Raw genomic sequence first — 18,783 nt, 5'->3', positions numbered from 1 at the left:
CGACCACCTCCCACACCGCGACGACTACCGCGGCAACCGTGGTCGGAACGACAATTTTGACCGCCGCAACCAGCACAACGACTCCCGCGACCACCGCGACCAACGTAATCAGCGGCGTAGCCGCCGTGACGATTACAGGAGCAAGCGTGCTCGGGAAGACAATGGCGAGGTCAATACCGTTAAAAAGGGTGGCGGACGTCGTAATTACGAAGACGACTATGCCAAAGCATTGAAAGGGCCCTACCAGCTCCATCCTAAGTCAAACCATACCATGGAGAATTGCCACGTTCTCAAGTCTATCTATACACGTCAACAGGCTCCGGATACATCCGACAAGCCTAACGACGCAGGGGAATAGCGCAACGAGGATAACGACGACGATGATGCAGACCCTCGTCACAAGTACGTCAAGCCAACCTATCGCGTGCACACCATCATCGGAGGCAAAGTGTCCATCGAGACCAAGCAGGAACGCAAGCTGCTCGCCCGTGCTTGCTTGAACGTGGCCAACGCCGACAACCTCCTCGCCGATCCGCGACTCCCTCCGTGGTCTCACCATGAAATCTCTTTCAGCAGAAAGGACCAATGGGCTGCAATACCTGAGCCAGGACGTTTTCCCCTGGTGCTCGATCCTTGTATCAACAAGGTCCAGTTCGATAGAGTACTAATCGACGGCGGCAGCTCCATCGATATACTATTCAAGAACAGAATGCCCGCCCTGAAGATAGCTCAGGCGGATCTCAAGCCATACGAGGCACAGTTCTGGGGTGTTCTCCCCGGACAGAGCTCTACACCTCTCGGGCAGATCATGCTACCTGTGCAGTTTGGGACCCTAGACCACTTCCGCACCGACTATGTCAACTTTGTGGTCGCTGATTTCGACGGCACCTACCATGCTATTCTTGGTCGACCGTCGCTCACCAAGTTCATGGCCATACCTCATTATAGGTATCTGGTGCTCAAGATGCCTACCGAGAAAGGAGTTCTAATACTCCGAGGCAATGTGTACGCAGCTTATACCTGCGAGGATGACAGTTTCAAAATAGCAGAGGCTCACGACCTCTCTATTCGCATGGCCAAAACCATGCTCGACGCCAAGAAGACCTCGGCCGACCACCTAGAGATCCCAGAGCTCGAGGCTCCATGCAAGAACATCAAGTCCAAGGAGCACAAGGTGATCCAGCTGGTCAACGGCGATCCTAGCAGAACAGCCCTTATCAGGGCCAACTTGGATCCCAAATAGGAAGACGCGCTCGTCAGGTTCTTGAGGAGCAACGTGGATGTGTTCGCATGGAAACCTGCTGACATGCCCGGTGTACCTCAGAATTTGATCGAGCACTCCTTGAATGTCAACGGCAAGGCCAAACCTATCAAGCAGAAGCTACGACGGTTCGCTCACGACAAAAAGGAGGCGATTAGGGTAGAAGTTACATGGCTTTTGGCAGCCGGATTTATCAAAGAAGTGTATCATCCGAAGTGGTTAGCCAACCCGGTTCTTGTACGCAAAAAGAATAATGAATGGAGAATGTGCGTTGAGTACACTGATCTCAACAAACACTGCCCTAAGGACCCCTTCGGCTTACCTCGCATAGATGAGGTCGTAGATTCAACCGCCGGTTGCGAGCTCCTTTCCTTTCTCGATTGCTACTCTGGTTATCACCAGATCGCTCTCAAAAAGGATGACCAGATCAAGACATCTTTTATCACGCCTTTCGGCGCCTACTGCTACACCACCATGTCGTTCGGGCTTAAGAATGCCGGGGCTACCTACCAACGCGCTATACAAGCCTGCCTCAAAGACGAGATAAAGGACGACCTCATCGAGGCTTATGTTGATGATATAGTCATCAAAACCAAGGAAGCACATACCCTTGTCGACAACCTAGAAACCCAAAGAAGTGCATCTTTGGTGTTCCCTCTGGCATACTACTTGGCAACATCGTTAGTCACGCCGGCATACGCCCTAACCCAGAGAAAGTCAAAGCTGTCTTGGACATGAAGCCGCCCAAGAAGGTGAAGGATGTTCAGAAGCTCACCGGGTGCATGGCCGCCCTTAGCCGTTTCATATCAAGATTAGGTGAAAAAGGATTACCGTTCTTCAAACTACTCAAAGCATCCGAAAAATTTGAGTGGTCGGAGGAAGCAGACGCTGCCTTCACACAGCTGAAACAATACCTTACGTCACCTCCGGTCCTCACTGCTCCAAGAGAAGACGAAACACTGCTGCTTTACATTGCGGCTACTAATCGAGTAGTCTCCACGGCCATGGTGGTCGAGCAAGGCGAGCCCGGCCACGTCTACAAGGTACAACGACCAATCTATTTCATTAGTGAGGTACTCAATGAGTCCAAAACCAGGTACCCGCAGATTCAGAAGTTGATCTACGCCATACTGATAACATCCCGAAAGTTGAAACACTACTTCGACGGATATCGTGTGGTGGTCATGACTGAGTACCCTCTGTGAGACATCATTAGCAACAAAGATGCGAACGGGCGCATCGTCAAATGGGCAATGGAGCTATGCCCCTTTTCCTTAGAGTTTGCAAGCCACACTACAATCAAGTCTTAGGCACTTGTCGATTTCATTGTCGAGTGGACAGACTTAAGCACGCCCGCCTCTACCGGAACCAACGAGTATTGGACAATGTACTTCGACGACTCTCTCAACATCGACGGTGCGGGAGCAGGAGTCCTTTTCATGTCACCATCCAAGGAGCAGCTCCGTTACATCCTTAGGATTTATTTCCCAGCATCTAATAATGCCGCCGAGTACGAAGCATGCCTACATGGTTTGCGCATTGCGGTTGAGCTTGGCATTAAACGTCTCTACATCTACGGAGACTCTGCTCTGGTCATCAACCAACTCAACAAGGACTGGGACACAACCAGCGAGAAGATGGACGCATACTGCAAATTGATCAGAAAGCTAGAAGGCAGGTTCTATGGCATCGAGTACATACTTGTGGTCCGGGACAAGAATCAAGCAGCGGATGCACTGTCAAAGTTAGGATCATCCCGAGCCAAAATCCCACATGGCGTATTCGTCCAAGACCTACTCACACCTTCCATCGAAGAGGAAGATTCCACGGCAGACAAGCCTCCAGACCAGCAATTGGTGGCTACGGTTCCGATGTCGAGCACCATCGAGCCACCTCCGACCACTCATGAGCCTGACTAGAGAATACCTTTCATCAAGTACTTAACAGATGGCAGCGGTCATACTGATCGGACAAAAAACGAGCGCCTGATACGTCGCAGTAAGCAGTATCTGCTCGTCGATGGCAAGCTATGGCGCAAAAACGCAAAGGAGGAAATCTTGATGAAGTGTATAACCCAGGTAGAAGGTGAACATCTCCTGGACCAAATCCACTCTGGCTCCTGCGGCAACCACGCGGCCTCAAGAACACTGGTTGGCAAGGCTTTTTGAGCAGGGTTCTATTGGCCGTCAGCAGTAGCCGATGCAGAAAAGCTAGTCCACCACTGTGAGGGTTGTCAGTTCTTCGCCAAGAGAATCCACGTACCAGCACATGAGATCCAGACAATACCAGCCTCCTGGCCCTTCACATGCTGGGGATTGGATATGATCGGTCCTTTCAAACCGGCTCATGGGAAATTTACATGCGTCTTTGTGCTGATCGACAAATTTTCTAAGTGGATAGAATACATGCCTTTGGTACAGGCATCCTTAGAGAAGGCTGTCACGTTCCTCGACCAGGTCATCCACCGTTTTGACATACCCAACAGCATCATCACTGATCTGGGTACTCAGTTCACCGGGAATGCTTTTTGGGACTTCTGCGATGAAAGGAGCATAGTAGTAAAATACGTCTCGGTGGCGCACCCTAGAGCTAATGGACAAGTTGAGCGGGCAAATGGCATGATCTTGGATGCATTGAAGAAGAGGATGTACAGAGAAAATGACAAAGCTCCCGGAAGATGGCTCAAAGAGTTACCAGCCGTGGTCTGGGGCCTCAGAACTCAGCCCAGTCGTAACACCGGCGTCTCACCATACTTTATGGTTTACGGTGCTGAGGCAGTCCTTCCAGCAGATATAGCTTTCAGATCAGCACGGGTAGAGAACTTTGACGAAGGAAGGGTCAATGAAGTACGGGAACTAGAAGTGAACAGCGCAGAAGAGAAACGGCTCGATTCTTATGTATGTACGGCCAAATACCTTGCTGTTTTGTGCAGGTATTACAACAAGAACGTTAAAGAGCGGTTCTTTGTGGTCGGGGACCTGGTCCTGAAGTGGAAGACGAACCAGGCTGGTGTCCATAAACTCGCAACCCCATGGGAGGGTCCTTTCATGATCAAGGAGGTCACACGACCAACGTCTTACAGGTTAGCTCACCTGGACGGTACTGACGTACCAAACTCATGGCACATCGACAAGCTTAGACGTTTCTATGCTTAACTACTGAGATATGTACCCCTCTTATACTTTCGATTTACTTCAATAAAGCTATTATGATTTCTCCGACCACTTTAATGCGTCACTTCGAATTTTATGGTTATTCTAACTTAGCCAGTAAAAGCCGACCACCACTCCTTCTACGGTTTTCGGAGCAGGCCATGTCTCCGGTTCCTCCCAACACGTGCATGGGATCCGCTCTCTACGTTACGGGTGATCGGTAGGTCCCCCTTGGTTTGACTTGTCTGCGTCTACGTGTGCACAGGTCATGAACCTCACACTCCGACCACATGGCAAACTAGGGCCGCACAAACTTTTTGGGATGATGTGTCGAGCAAAATGGTACAACTAAACAGAACGTTAACATGTTCTCACTTAGTTACACCAGCATAAGTTTCAAACTTAAAAATGTTTTATACAAAGCAAACAAGCTTATAATGATATACAGTTACGTTATTACAACTTGCCTGAAGAGGCCCAAGTTTACAATAACACAACTATTCCCCCCTTCTACAGCTCTAAGCCTATTACATTGGCTGGTCGGGGCGTGCGGCACCTGCTGCTCGCTGCTTCCGATACCCTACTCGGGTCTTGAGGACTCTTGTGCTGGTCGAGCTGAAGGGGATGGCCCCGCCGATGCCTGGCTGGTCGAGACCGCAGGCTTAGTCGGTTGGCTTGCAACTGATGGCGTTTCCAGTTGACTTGTTGATGGCGTCCCCTGTATAGGTGCTGTCCCACCTCCACACAGGTTAATGTCACCAATTATCTTTGACGATAGGTCTAGCTGGGCCATCCGAAGCTCCTCCGCCTTGTCTGGGTCTACCTCCTTTGGGTATCCAGCTTCCAGGCGCTTGAGATCGATTAGGGGGTAGTGGGCACGCACCATGCTTAGCACATGGGCACCCGTGTACTCACCCGCCTCCTTCACGAACTCTTGGAACCATCCCCATGCTTGTCTACATCTCTTGACTAGTCCGAGCTGGGGTGTCCTTGGCTCTTCCTCTGTGAGCGCCGGGTCGATAAGGTCGAGGACGGGCACAATGCCAGTGGCCACTTCCTGGCACCGGTTCTTCCATGTGTCCCGATCCTCGGTGGTCTCGAGGCATCTTGCTTTCCAGCCGTCACGCTCTTTGATCATGGCTTCTAGATGCCTCTTGGCATTGACTTTTAAAACTGAACACCATACAAGACATCAAATGTAACGGCACAAGACAAGGCGGGCAACAGAATGAGAAAGGTGGTCTGGAATACTTACTTTTCAGTTCCTCCTTCATTTTGGTGGTGTGGTCCTGGAGTTGAGACTGGGTGCGTGCCAGTTTCTCGTTGTCCTCCTTCAGACGACCACACTCTGTGGTCACGCGGCTATTCCCCTCTTGGAGGCGGGTTACTTCAGCTTCTAAGCCTGCATTACAGCTATCACTACCAACAACGCAACAACACGTGTTACACACCTACTGTGATAAAATGACAACTTACTTGTTTTTTCCCGCTCTGTGTTATTAAGCTGGCCGACCAGGTTCTGGTTCTGTGCCTCTAGCTCTACCCTCTCCTGGTCGGTGGCTTCAAGTTGGCGGCGCAAGTGCTCCACCTCGGCCGCCAGTTCTTTATTATTCATCGTGATTCCCTCAATCTGGTTGAAGCACCTCTTTCGGTACTTTGCGGTCTTCATCAAGTCCTGCATATAAATAAGCTAAGTCAGACAGATCGACTACATAACAGGGTCAAGTGGTCAAGCCAAACATACCTGGACTTCTGTCACCAGACGCTTTGCCGCCCGTTCGACTCTTAGGGTCTCTTTGACCTCTAGGATTTCTTCGTGCATAACCCACTCGTCGTTCCGCCAGCGCGACACATATACATGTTGTCGTTTATCTTGGGGATGGCCCAGGATTTCTTCTACTTCATCCTCTTCGGCCTCTTGTTCAGGGGGCGGCGCCGGACTGGAGTCTGCAGTCACCGCGACCACCATGGCTTTCCCACGAGCCGTAGCATCGGCTAGCGTGCTCTACGCCAACCCCAGTTGCTGCTCCTTGGCTTGGACTGGTTCCTTTGGCGCCAAGGTACCTGCTTCAGCAGGGTTTGTGCTCAGAGCACTTGTACTTTGCTCGGCTGTCTTCCCGACCAGCTGCTTGGGGACTGACGTCTGGTCGCCCGTCTGCTGAGGCTCCAGTGGAATTTCTTCACCAGGTTCGTCCACAACTGGCCGCTGGGCAGCTCTTTCCGCCAGTACTGGCGAAGCCATGCCGCATCCGGCTAGCTGGTCGGGATTTTTGGTGGACGCCGACCTGATACACCAGGGAAAAGTTCAGAAGACAATAATATTCAATACAAATTATAAGCTTATATCAAAGTTATAGATACTTATAGCTTGGAGGCACGGAATGACGTGGCGAAGGAGCGTCTCTTCGATCGCGCCTGCTCCACGTGCTCGGCGGGTTCCACCGGGTCTTTTCTGATGACCGATACTGGCGCCGGGGTTTGGTGCTCGACACCTCCCTCGCTTGTCCTCTGTGTTGCAGTGGTCGGTGATGCGATCACTGCTGGCATAGAGGAGCCACCCTGCTCCGTCGACCCCATTTGTCTCCTCCTCTTTCGAGGGATGAGCCGGAAGATGTCCGCATCCTCTGCTTCGTCGTCTGAAAGGGGGAAGATGGCTTGGCGCCGTTTGTTGGCAGCCGGCCGCTTGCCAGCAGCTCTGGTCGATGCATCCTCCACAACCTCGAGTGCCGCCCAGTGGACGTCTTCAGTCCTGGCGCTGGTCTGGGCGGCTAGGCCGGCAACTTGCAGCCAATCCACACCAGGGGGCGGAGACACGAACACTGCTGCCCGGTCACAACCATTACTCTGAGAAACATAAAGGAGACAACAGTCAATTTCTTGTTACAACATGATTCTACAGTTACAAGGAAGCATCATTTACCTTTGGGGGTGTTGACACCGTTTTTTGCACGTGTCAAAATGATCAGAGTGGGCTAATCGGCAGAGGAAAGTTACTGTGTACGTTGACAGCCGATGAAAATCAGCTTGTAAAGATGGTTGCCGATGAATGGTGGTGATCGATGGAAAGGTTGATTTAGACTCGGGCGTTGCCGATGACCGATGGAAAGGTTGATTCAGACTCGGGCGTTGCCGATAAGGTTGGAGATGTTATTGTCGATGCCGATGAAGGAAGGCTTGAAGACTACTGCCGATGAAACAGGAAGTATGCCGATGGAAAGGAGGACGGTGAGATTTCCATCGTAATTAAGGCGGACAGGGAAATAGATAGGAGTTGATTTCCTTTTCTATATTTGTTAGAGTATGATTCATGTAAGAGTCACGTGTTTCCTTAGATATGGGCTTGGTGTCCTAGTTGTGTTTGGTTATGTCTCTTTAGATCAGGGTATAAACATAGAGTGAGGGGCAATATAATAAAATATATATCAATCAATATCAAAACCAATTTTTACTCCTATTTGCATCTACTTACTTTTCGGCGACTTCGTCAATTTGCATATTTTTCCTTTTTACGAGTTCTCATTGATTCGGCGAGTTGCATAGCTTCAGTGCGACCTTCGGCGATTCTCGAGTTCCGCGTGAGTACCTCTTGGCCGTGACTTCCGGGCGTATCGCTGTTGTCAGGACCAAAGTGCTCGTATCTTCATCCTTGTCGATTAACAGGTCAAATCGACTGGCACGCTTTGGATATCGATTCGGGTATTAGCCCTTTATGTTTGCAGATCCACTTTTTGCATCAACACATCTTTTGGCACGCCCGGTGGGACCAATCAATCCGATCAATATGTTCAATTCCGAGATTAATTCAGAGAACATTATCGCAGTATCAGAAGAAGATCTTAAGGAAGAGCAGAGGCAAGCTATGGAAAAGGCTGTAGAAGAATACAAGCAGCTTTGTCTGAAATCGTTTAGCCTGAACAAGAGTGGACAAGTCATCCAGAAGCAAGATTTGCCGTTGCCTCGGCAGGTTACCTTTGACTCCAATCCTGGTAAACTTCAAGAGATGGTTAATTCTGCAGTAAATCATGCTTTGATTAATCATTCCAATGTGCTGTCCAATACTGTTCATAATGCTGTGGTTCAAACTCTCAAAGAAGGACAAGCGTCACCATATTACGTTGGGCCTGCCTATCACCAACCAGAGCCGGCATCTGTTAATACTCCATCGGTCCCCTCGGCCGTTGTGGGTACAGAAATTACTTCTCCTCTAGTATCAGCAGGCTTACCTAATATTCAATCTACACCGATACGATCAGATCCGGTACTATCAAGACGAATTCAGCTTAATACAGATCTATCGGCATCAGCTATGTCAGGCCCTGTGTCTCAGAATAGCCAGATTCCTGCTAATTGGTGGGGATATGGTATGCCTCCGGAGTCATCTGCTTTCAATCCTGGGTTACCTCAAGTGTTTGATGCAGTAGGAAAAGCTCCTATATCATCAGCTGTTTCGCCGATGGCTCAAGTGCCTCAATATGCCACAGCAACTACTGTACAACCAACTCCAGGAGGTTTCCAGATGCCTTTGGTTCAAACACCCAATTCAAGTCCATCGGCAAGCTTACTACCGGTGCAGCAGAAAGCCCCTGCTATGAGTCAAACTGGGGTTCAGTTCATGCCTCAAGCTGGTTATAATTATCCAACAATGTCAGCAAATTACCAGCCATCGGTAAGTTTTGTACCGATGAGTTCTAATAATGGTTGGTCAGGACAGTTGCCTGTTCAACATATAGTTCAGCAAAATCAGTAGGTTGCAGGGATTCAACAAGGTCATATGCAAGCTAGTTTCCAGAATCAAGCATCGGCAGCTCAGCCGATGAATCCTTTCCAGCAAGTTAATGGACCACAAGTAACAGCAAATATGCCGATTGCTGGAGATCGTGGGCCACAAAGATATGTGGAGGGATATCAGCAGGCACCTCCTATAGAAATTTAGCCAGTTCGTCAGCAGGAGGCTGATGCTTTTTGGGCCGATAAGATAGCAGAAATTATGAAGGATCAGTTTGGGATAAAGCCCAAGGTCAATACTTATTCTTATCGGACTCCATACCCTCCTGCATATGATTTAATTCCTCTCCCAAATCGGTACAAGGTACCAGATTTCACTAAATTCTCTAGGCAAGATGATACATCAACAATGGAACGCGTCAATCGTTTCATTATTCAATGTGGAGAGGCAGCTAGCAGAGATGAATTAAGAGTTCGATTATTTTCATCATCTTTGTCTAGATCGGCATTTACATGGTTCATTTCATTACCACCAAATTCTATTATTACTTGGGTTGATCTAGAAAAACAATTTCATAAGTATTTCTTTGCTGGAATCCATGAAAAGAAGCTTACCGATTTAGTAAAATTGAGACAGCGTAATGATGAATCGGTAGAAAGCTTTGTGCAAAGGCTACGAGATGTAAAAAATAAGTGCTACAGTCTGGTGCTGGATGATCGGCAGCTTGCCGATCTGGCTTTCCAAGGATTATTGCCACATCTTAAAGACAGATATGCTTCTTAGGAGTTTGAAAGCCTCAGTCATCTTGTGCAAAGGATCTCTGATCAAGATACTAGGGTCTTTGAACCTAAAAAGAATTGGAGTAATAAAGTATCATTTGTTGAAGAAGTAGGAGATTCTGATTCTGATGAAGAACCAGTTATCGGCTTAGCTGAGTGGGTTAAGAATAAAAAGCCGATATCTTGTCCCTTTGGTCAGAAAGAGCCAGAAAAGTTTACCTTTGACATCACCAAGGCCGACAAGATATTTGATCTTCTGCTTCAAGAGGGCCAAATTAAGCTATCACCTAATCATGTGATCCCATCGGCAGAAGAGTTGAAGAAGATCTTGTACTGCAAATGGCACAATGCAACTTCACACAGTACAAATGAGTGCAAGGTGTTCAGGCAACAGTTACAATCGGCTATTGAATCTGGGAGAATTAAGTTTGGTACTTCCAAGACCCAGAAGCCGATGAAAATTGATCAACACCCTTTTCTAGCAAATATGTTGGAGGCCAAAGGGAAGACCAAGGTATTGACGTCAGAGGCTGCTGAGAAAAACGCATCAGTGGATCCCCAACATCGGATAACTACCGATGATGCAAAAAGTAAGGGTTTGCTGGGAGAAAGCAGTAGTTCCAAAAATCCTCCTCGACCTGGCATTGTGATTACTCATCGAAGGCAGCAGGAGAGTTGGCGTCAGCGAAATGACCGATATCAACAACAGCAAGAAGAGAGACGTCGGGGAGAATGGCATCGGCATAAAGATCATTGGAGGTGCCCATTTTTCATCCATTGCTGGGAAGAAGGTATTAAATTGCCAACTGTTGAAAATTGCCCTGAGTGCAATGGTTATTATGGGGTCAATCGGTCAGAAAGGATGTTTCAACCTGGTAGTCAAGGTTTATTTATCAATGAGCCGATCAGAGGCAGAGCATCAGTGCATGATCGGCTGGGGGCAGACTTAGTGTACATGAGAGGCTTGGTAAACACGCCGGATATTTTCCAAGGAATCAAGAGGAGCTTGAGGAGATGGCAAACGCAAGAGTTCCCGATGAAGAAATATTCTACAGGGACCCTAATATACGCCGTGTGGAATCAACTGAGACCCGTTATCAGTCGGTGTGGAAAACCAAGTTTCCTCGATGGTGCCCGGAGGGTCTGACAAAGACACAGAGAAGGAGGATGCAACGTGAGCATCAGGAGGATTTATACCGAGAGGTAAATTTCACCAATGAGAGGTCCGGTCATCAGCAATGGCAGGTAAAACACAAAAATAAGGGTCCATTGGCAGATGTTAATATGGTATTCATGTTGCCGATGGAGTTTCTAGCACTATCTGATAGTGAGAAAGAAGTTGTTCTCTCTGATCAAGTAGCTCAGTTGACACTAGATCCAATGATGGCTGTTTTTGAGAAACCTACCGATGACGAGAGACAGCATCTTAAGGCTTTGTTTGTGAAAGGCAGAGTTGATGGGCAACCTGTATCTAAGATACTTATCGACGGAGGGGCTACGATTAATATTATGTCTTATGTGATGTATCGGAAACTTGGTAAGGGAGATCAAGACTTGACCAAAACTGATATGATGCTGAAGGATTTTGAAGGCAATGTGTCACCGGCTAAAGGGGCAGTATGCGTTGAATTGACCATCGGCAGCAAAACCTTGCCGATGATGTTCTTTGTTATTAATGGCAAGGGTGCATATAATCTGCTTCTAGGGAGGGATTGGATTCATGCTAATTGTTGTGTTCCTTCTACAATGCATCAATGCCTCATACAGTGGATTGGGGATAAGATTGAGGTTGTTCCTGGTGATTCTTCTTATATCATCGCATCGGCAGAATCAGATACTTATGAGCGAACTAAATGCATATCAGGAGAAGTTTGGGAAAAAGAATTCCTTAAAGTGGATGATTATGAAATTCCACCGATCCAAGCAGTCGGTTCTGAAGAAGAGTTTTAATGGATAGGTTTGCCGATGATGGAAAGTTAGGTCAAGGGTTTACATCGGCAGATGATTTAGTAGAAGTAGATATTGGTGATGGCGATAGGCCAAGACCTACTTTTATTAGTGCTAAGTTAGATTCCAAGTGTAAGCAGCAAATGACTGATTTGTTAAAAGAGTATAAAGATTGTTTTGCTTGGGATTATACTGAGATGCCTGGATTAGACCGATCGATAGTTGAACATCGGTTACCTATCAAATCTGGATTTTGGCCACATCAGCAGCCAGCGCGCCGATGCAACCCTAATATACTTCCCGACATTAAGGCCGAAATAACTAAATTAATTGAGGCAAAGTTTATTCGGCAGTGTCGATATGCAGAGTGGATCTCTAATGTGGTTCCTGTTTATAAGAAAAATGGAAAACTTCGTGTTTGTATTGATTTTAGGAATCTTAACAAAGCCACACCGATGGATGGCTATCCAATGCCGATTGCTGATTTGTTGATTGATGCTGCAGCCGGACATCAAATTATCAGCTTCATAGATGGTAATGCAGGTTACAATCAAATATTCATGGCTGAAGAAGATATTCCCAAGACTGCTTTTAGATGTCCAGGTCATGTAGGGCTGTTTGAGTGGATAGTCATGACGTTTGGTTTGAAAAATGCCGGTGCTACTTATCAAAGAGCTATGAACTTTATTTTTCATGAATACATCGGCACATTAGTGGAGATCTACATTGATGATGTAGTGATTAAGTCTGGATATATCACAAAACATCTAGCCAATCTACGAAAGATACTGGAGTGCACAAGGAAGCATGGATTGAAGATGAATCCTAATAAATGTGCGTTTGGTGTATCGACAGGTCAGTTCTTGGGTTTTATGGTGCATCAGCGGGGCATTGAAATCAGTAGGAAGTCTATTGATGCAATTAACAAGGTGGTTGCTCCTGCCAATAAAACTGAATTACAATCTTTGATTGGTAAGATTAATTTCATCAGAAGATTCATATCTAATCTATCGGGTAAGATCAAGGCTTTCAGTCCATTACTTAAATTGAAAGCCGATCAGGAATTTGTATGGGGAGTTGAGCAGCAGTTAGCCCTAGATGAAATTAAGAAATATTTAACAAGTCCTCCAGTGCTAGTTCCACCTCAACACAGGAAACCTTTCAGGTTGTATTTGTCAACTGATGATACCGTTATCGGTTCAGCTCTTATTCAAGAATTTGAAGGGAAAGAACGTGTTATTTATTATTTGAGCAGAAGATTAGTGGATGCTGAGACAAGGTATTCGGCCATCGAAAAATTATGTCTGTGTTTATACTTTTCTTGTGTCAAATTAAGACATTATTTGTTATCTGCCGAATGTATGGTCATATGCAAAGACGACGTAGTCAAGTATATGTTGTCGATGCCGATATTAAGTGGTAGAATCAGCAAGTGGATTTTAGCATTATCAGAATTTGAACTACGTTACGAATCAACTAAGGCAGTTAAGGGGCAAGTTATGGCTGATTTTGTTACTCAGCATTGTAATACAGTGGACTCTCTGGAGGTTGCTCCTTGGACACTTTTCTTCGATGGGTCCACATGTGGTGAAGGAGCAGGTATCGGCATTGTGTTGATTTCACCTCAAGGAAGGAAGTATGAGTTTTCATTATCGATTGTTGCTACATCGACAAACAATCAGGCTGAATACCAAGCCTTGATAAAAGGGTTAGAATTGCTGAAGGAGATACGTGCCGATGCTGTTGAAATCTTTGGTGATTCTATGCTAGTTATAAATCAATTGGCTGGGATTTATGAATGCCGAAGTGAAGTTTTGATTTCGTATTATGAAAGGTGTTTGCAATTGTTGAAAGGATTTAGAGATTTTCGTCTTGAACATATTTCTCGACTGCATAATGAGGAGGCTAATCGACTAGCTCAGCATGCTTCAGGGTATCAGCCTATTCAGGAAGTGCTAACATCGGCAGTTGATACCGGTGACTGGAGGAAGGAGATTGTTGATTATTTAAAGGATCCATATAAAAAGGTTGAAAGACGTATAAGGTTCCAAGCTACCAAGTATGTGCTCCTCGATGATGAATTATATTATCGAACTATAGATGGAGTTTTACTTAGATGTGTTAGCAGTGATGAATCGAAAAGCTTGATGGGTGAAATTCATGAAGGAGTGTGTGGGGCGCATCAATCGGCTTTCAAGATGAAGTGGATGATCAGAAGGAATGGATACTATTGGCCGACTATTCTTGAAGATTGTTTTAAATATTTTAAAGGATGTCAGGGGTGTCAAAAGTTTGGTAATATTCAGAGAGCGCCTGCATCGGCTATGAACCCTATAATTAAACCTTGGCCATTCCGGGGATGGGCTATCGATCTCATCGGTCAGATTTATCCGCCATCAAGCAAAGGACATAAATTTATTCCGGTTGCTACTGATTATTTCACAAAATGGGTTGAGGCAATTCCTTTAAAAAAGGTGACATCGGCTAATATGATCGATTTTGTGAAAGAGCATATCGTTTACCGATTTGGTATTCCTCAGACTATCACTACCGATCAGGGTACTATGTTTACATCGGGAGAATTTGATGAGTTTGCTGTAGGTATGGGAATTAAAGTTTTAAATTCTTCTCCATATTATGCTCAAGCTAATGGTCAGGCTGAGGCTTCCAACAAAGGGATCATCAAACTCATTAAGCGCAAAATTGAAGAAAATCCTAAGAGGTGGCATACAGTATTAAATGAGGCCTTATGGTCATATCGGATGTCATATCATGGTGCAACCAAAGTAACGCCTTATCAGTTAGTATATGACACGACGCAGTGTTGCCTTGGGAAATTAAAATTGGCTCTAGGCGAATACGTTCTCAAAATCAGCTGACAGCCGATGATTATGATACTCTTATGAAGGATGAGTTGGAAGATGTGGCGGGTCATCGGTTAAGGGCTTTAGTTAGCATCGAAGAAAATAAGAAAAGAGTAGCCAGATGGTATGACAAGAAGGTGAAGGTAAAGGAGTTTGCCGATGGAGATCTGGTCTGGAAATTGATTTTACCGATTGGGACTAAAAGTTTAAAGTTTGGAAAGTGGTCTCCTAATTGGGAAGGTCCATATCGGATAAATCAGTCTGTTCCTGGTAACGCATATATTCTAGAAACCCTCGAGGGGGTTGTGTTTCCCAGAGCATTAAATGGAAAATATTTAAAGAAATATTACCCTAGTATCTGGATGGATGCATAAAAGTATAAGTGCCGATAACAGTCCTATCGGCTAGAATTATACAAGATTATCAATATCTCATAAAGTGCCGATGCAATAGACAAGATTTACAAGTTTAACAAGGATTGGATAGCCAATATCGCACGCAGGCGAATCTGGTCGGCTTCCTTCATTTCTTTGATGTCTTCATCGGCAGCACCCTCCACAGGCTTGAGTTTTTTCTTCATGGCCAAGGCTTTGCGAGCCTAGATGTCTCTTTCTTGCTGAAGGGCCTTGATGGCATCGGGTAGCTGGCTTTCTTCTTGTTGGGCATGAGTTAAGGCTGCCTCGACTTCTTTCAATTCAGCCAATAGAGCCATCTTCTTTGCTGATAAATCTAAGATTTTCTGCTTAAGTTCAGCGCCCGAAGTCTGCAAGTTGCCGATGCCCTTGTGCTTCTCATCGGCAATCTGTTTCAGTTGTAGCATCTCTTCTTTGAGTTGAGTCTGAGCTGCTCTATCGGCGATGCGTTGAGCAGCCCGTTGATATTGCAGTTGGCGGCTTTCTAAGTGGGCTACTGGGAAGAGTGCTTCTTCAACATCGGCAGGGACCTGGCCACGGATTGTTTTGAAAATTGCCTTTGTGGGGTCCGAGTCGTCTACCAGTTGGGCGGTATCCTGTTGTAACAAGTCCAGGAGAGCTTCCAACTTGGATTTAATTTCTGCTGATATTGTTCCCAGTGCAAGGGAAGAACTTGTTTCCTCTCCATCATCGTCAGAAATGTCAATGGCAAAGGAAAATAGGTTGTTTGGGGAGTCTTGTTCCTAAGAAAAAGAAAAAGAGGTCAGTTAAAGATAAGTATGAATATTATGAATCGGCTAGGTCAATCGGCTTACCTGTTTCAAGGCAATTTCCTGTACTTGGCTGGAGGAAGCAGCCTGGAGTATGCCGTGTGGAGGATCGGCTGAGCTTGCCGATGGGATATCCTCTATGGCCTCATCGGTGGTTGGCCCTTGGGGTATGATGACCGATGGTATGTCCTGTACAGGAGGATTAACTACTTGCTCAGTTGCATCGACTAATTCTGGCCGGCTTATAGACGTTGGGGCAGATGTGGGGATCGGCATGGACTTCTGTCGTTTTGGCTATGCCTCGGCATCTGTTAAGGCTTTGCGCTTTGCTTGGGCCTCAGCAATGGTTGGCTGGGGGGCATCGGCACTTGTTGGTTGTGGAGCTTGAACATCTGGTACGCTTGCCGATGTACCTGTTTGTTGCTGCAAAACAAGTGTAAGGTATGATATTTAACAGATAAAATGTAAAATCAAAGGAATACCTCTGAAGGTTTGTCAGAAGTAGTGGTGCTTGATATCGGAGGGATTGCCGATGACGATCCAGCAGCGGCTCTTACACCCTGATGATTAATGTTAATACAGTTTGTGATCGGCATGAGTAGAAATAAACAGGGTTGTTACCTTGAATGCCTTGATCAGGGTTGTAGCAGCAGCCGATGGAGTGGCCCTAGCTATAGCCAATTTGGACTTGGAGGTGATGGTCTTGGCACGGGTCTTCTGGTGAGTCAAAGTAGCTAAGGTAGGGGCGTTGTAGCCGATCGGTGATATCGGGGAAACAGGCTGAAGATCGAAGAGTTTTCCACTTTTGCTCATAGATGGTGCTGGGTTGTTAACCTGTCATGAGAAAGTCAGTTACCGATATATGAAAGGAAAAAGCAGAAGGGAGTTAAAAGAAACTTACTGCGTCATCGGGAATGGCGTATTCAGGGTCGATCATGTGCCGATATGTGTGAGCAGATGTTGCAAATAGTTGTTCCTTCCACTCTCGCCACCATTGCTTATATGATTCGGTGATGAAAGATACTGGCGTCCAGATGGATATATCGACATCTGTAGTATCGACATCAGGGGAGAGTCGCACTACCTTGTTCCAATCTGTTCCGCAGGTGATTGTTTCTCTGGGTTTGATCACATCGGCAAAACAAAGTTTGATTGGCAGTTGCCCAAAAGCCAATTGACGGGATACTGTCGATGGGTTGTAAAATTCATACGTGATGTTGGTGTTTTTCCCGCTACCGAATGTGTTTACTGGAATTGCCCTGGGAGTAATGATGGCCATCATGAGTTCATTATCCTGATTCAGAGTGTCATCGGCAAAGTTGAAAAGAAGGGGGAATCTGTTTTCTTCGTCAATATAAGGTACCCAGGCCCTATGATCACGAGAAAGACCATTGTAGAAGCTTTGGAAGAATCTGCCGATCTGGTCTTCATTGGCCTCTGTTCCAGGAAGGATAATTATGGCTTCACCAAAATTGAGGGGTGAGCGTGTTGCCGATTCCTCGTCCCCAAGCACATGGTCTTCAGCAATTTCTCGTGGGAATTGTTGGGCAAAGAAGTCCCGTTGCAAACATTTGTGCATATGGGCATTCAGCCACATGTTGATAAACCACCACGGGCCTCCTAAGTTGCCGATGGGTTCGCCAAGCAAAAGTTTCTGAGACACTTGATGAAGAAGATGATAAGTGGAGCTCAGAAGGTATCGGCCAAGAGGGAACCTTACACCATTAGCCAAGAGTTCAGCTGCGGGGAGGAAGGCGTTGGTTGGTCCTACTGATCGACCACAGAAGATAAATTTTTCTAACCACATATTCAAGAATGTGGCATGTTCCCTCTGGTTAACTGTTCCGGTCTTCTGGCATTCTTGAATGTATCCCGTCCAACCGCCGATGTTGCGGGTATTCACCCTATATTCAGATTTTCTGCCATAGATGGAGCCTTCATCGGCAGTTGAAATATCCAAGCCAGTGAGCATATAGACATCGGCAAGTGTGGGAGTAGCTGGGCCATGTCCAAACATAAAAGTGTTTGTTGTGTCTGACCAGAAGTAAACAACTGCCATCATCATTGACTCGTTCTTTTGCATATCGACAATAGATAGCCTAATGCATTGGTCTAGCTTCCGTTCTGCCCAGTATACTTGCATCGACCTATTGACCCTTAAGTACCAATCTTTCCACCCTTTGGTGGTTTTGGGCCAAGATCGGAATGTATCTTTCCATAAATTCAGAGAGAAGTTTTGGGCTCTAAAGGGGATTCTATTGACCTCTGCATTAATCAGATCAGTTGGATCTAGGTTACCCATTGGTCCTAGGCATTGGACATGTGGCTGATCGGTTGGAATAACTAATTTGTTGCGCAGTTCCTAAGTTTAGAGGATCCGAAGAACAAAAGAAAAGAAAAATTACCAACTGTATGAATTCGCAAAGACCAGAGGAATCGAGGTAAAAGGTAACGGAAGTGGAACGAACCGCAGGGACGTCGAAGTTGATTGCCATTATCTTGAGGTAGATGGGGGCACGAGCCGGAGACTCGAGGTTGACGCTGGAGAAAAGTTCTTGTTGGTTGAGGTCGCGCAGTTGTTCGTCGGAGTCGCCGCCGGAAAGAGAGAATGTCAAAGATTGGAATCTGAGGGTAGAAGACGAGCGTTCCGGAGAAATCTATTTATAAGCCGCTTGGAGTAGGGGTATTTTGGACTTATCTCTATACTGCGCGCATGTAGGTCGAGGTGGTTCAGATGGATATGGTAACTGTTCACACGATAATCAAGGGATTGTACAGATGATTTGATGGCAAGTAATCATGACTTGGAAGAGATATCGGTATAGGATATTTTAATTTTGAAAGTGGCGGCATTATTATGTTAGGATCTTG

The sequence above is a fragment of the Miscanthus floridulus genome, chromosome 19 (assembly GCF_019320115.1).
Source record: "Miscanthus floridulus cultivar M001 chromosome 19, ASM1932011v1, whole genome shotgun sequence".
Classification (NCBI taxonomy): domain Eukaryota; kingdom Viridiplantae; phylum Streptophyta; class Magnoliopsida; order Poales; family Poaceae; genus Miscanthus; species Miscanthus floridulus.
Note: the sequence above shows the minus strand (reverse complement) of the source record.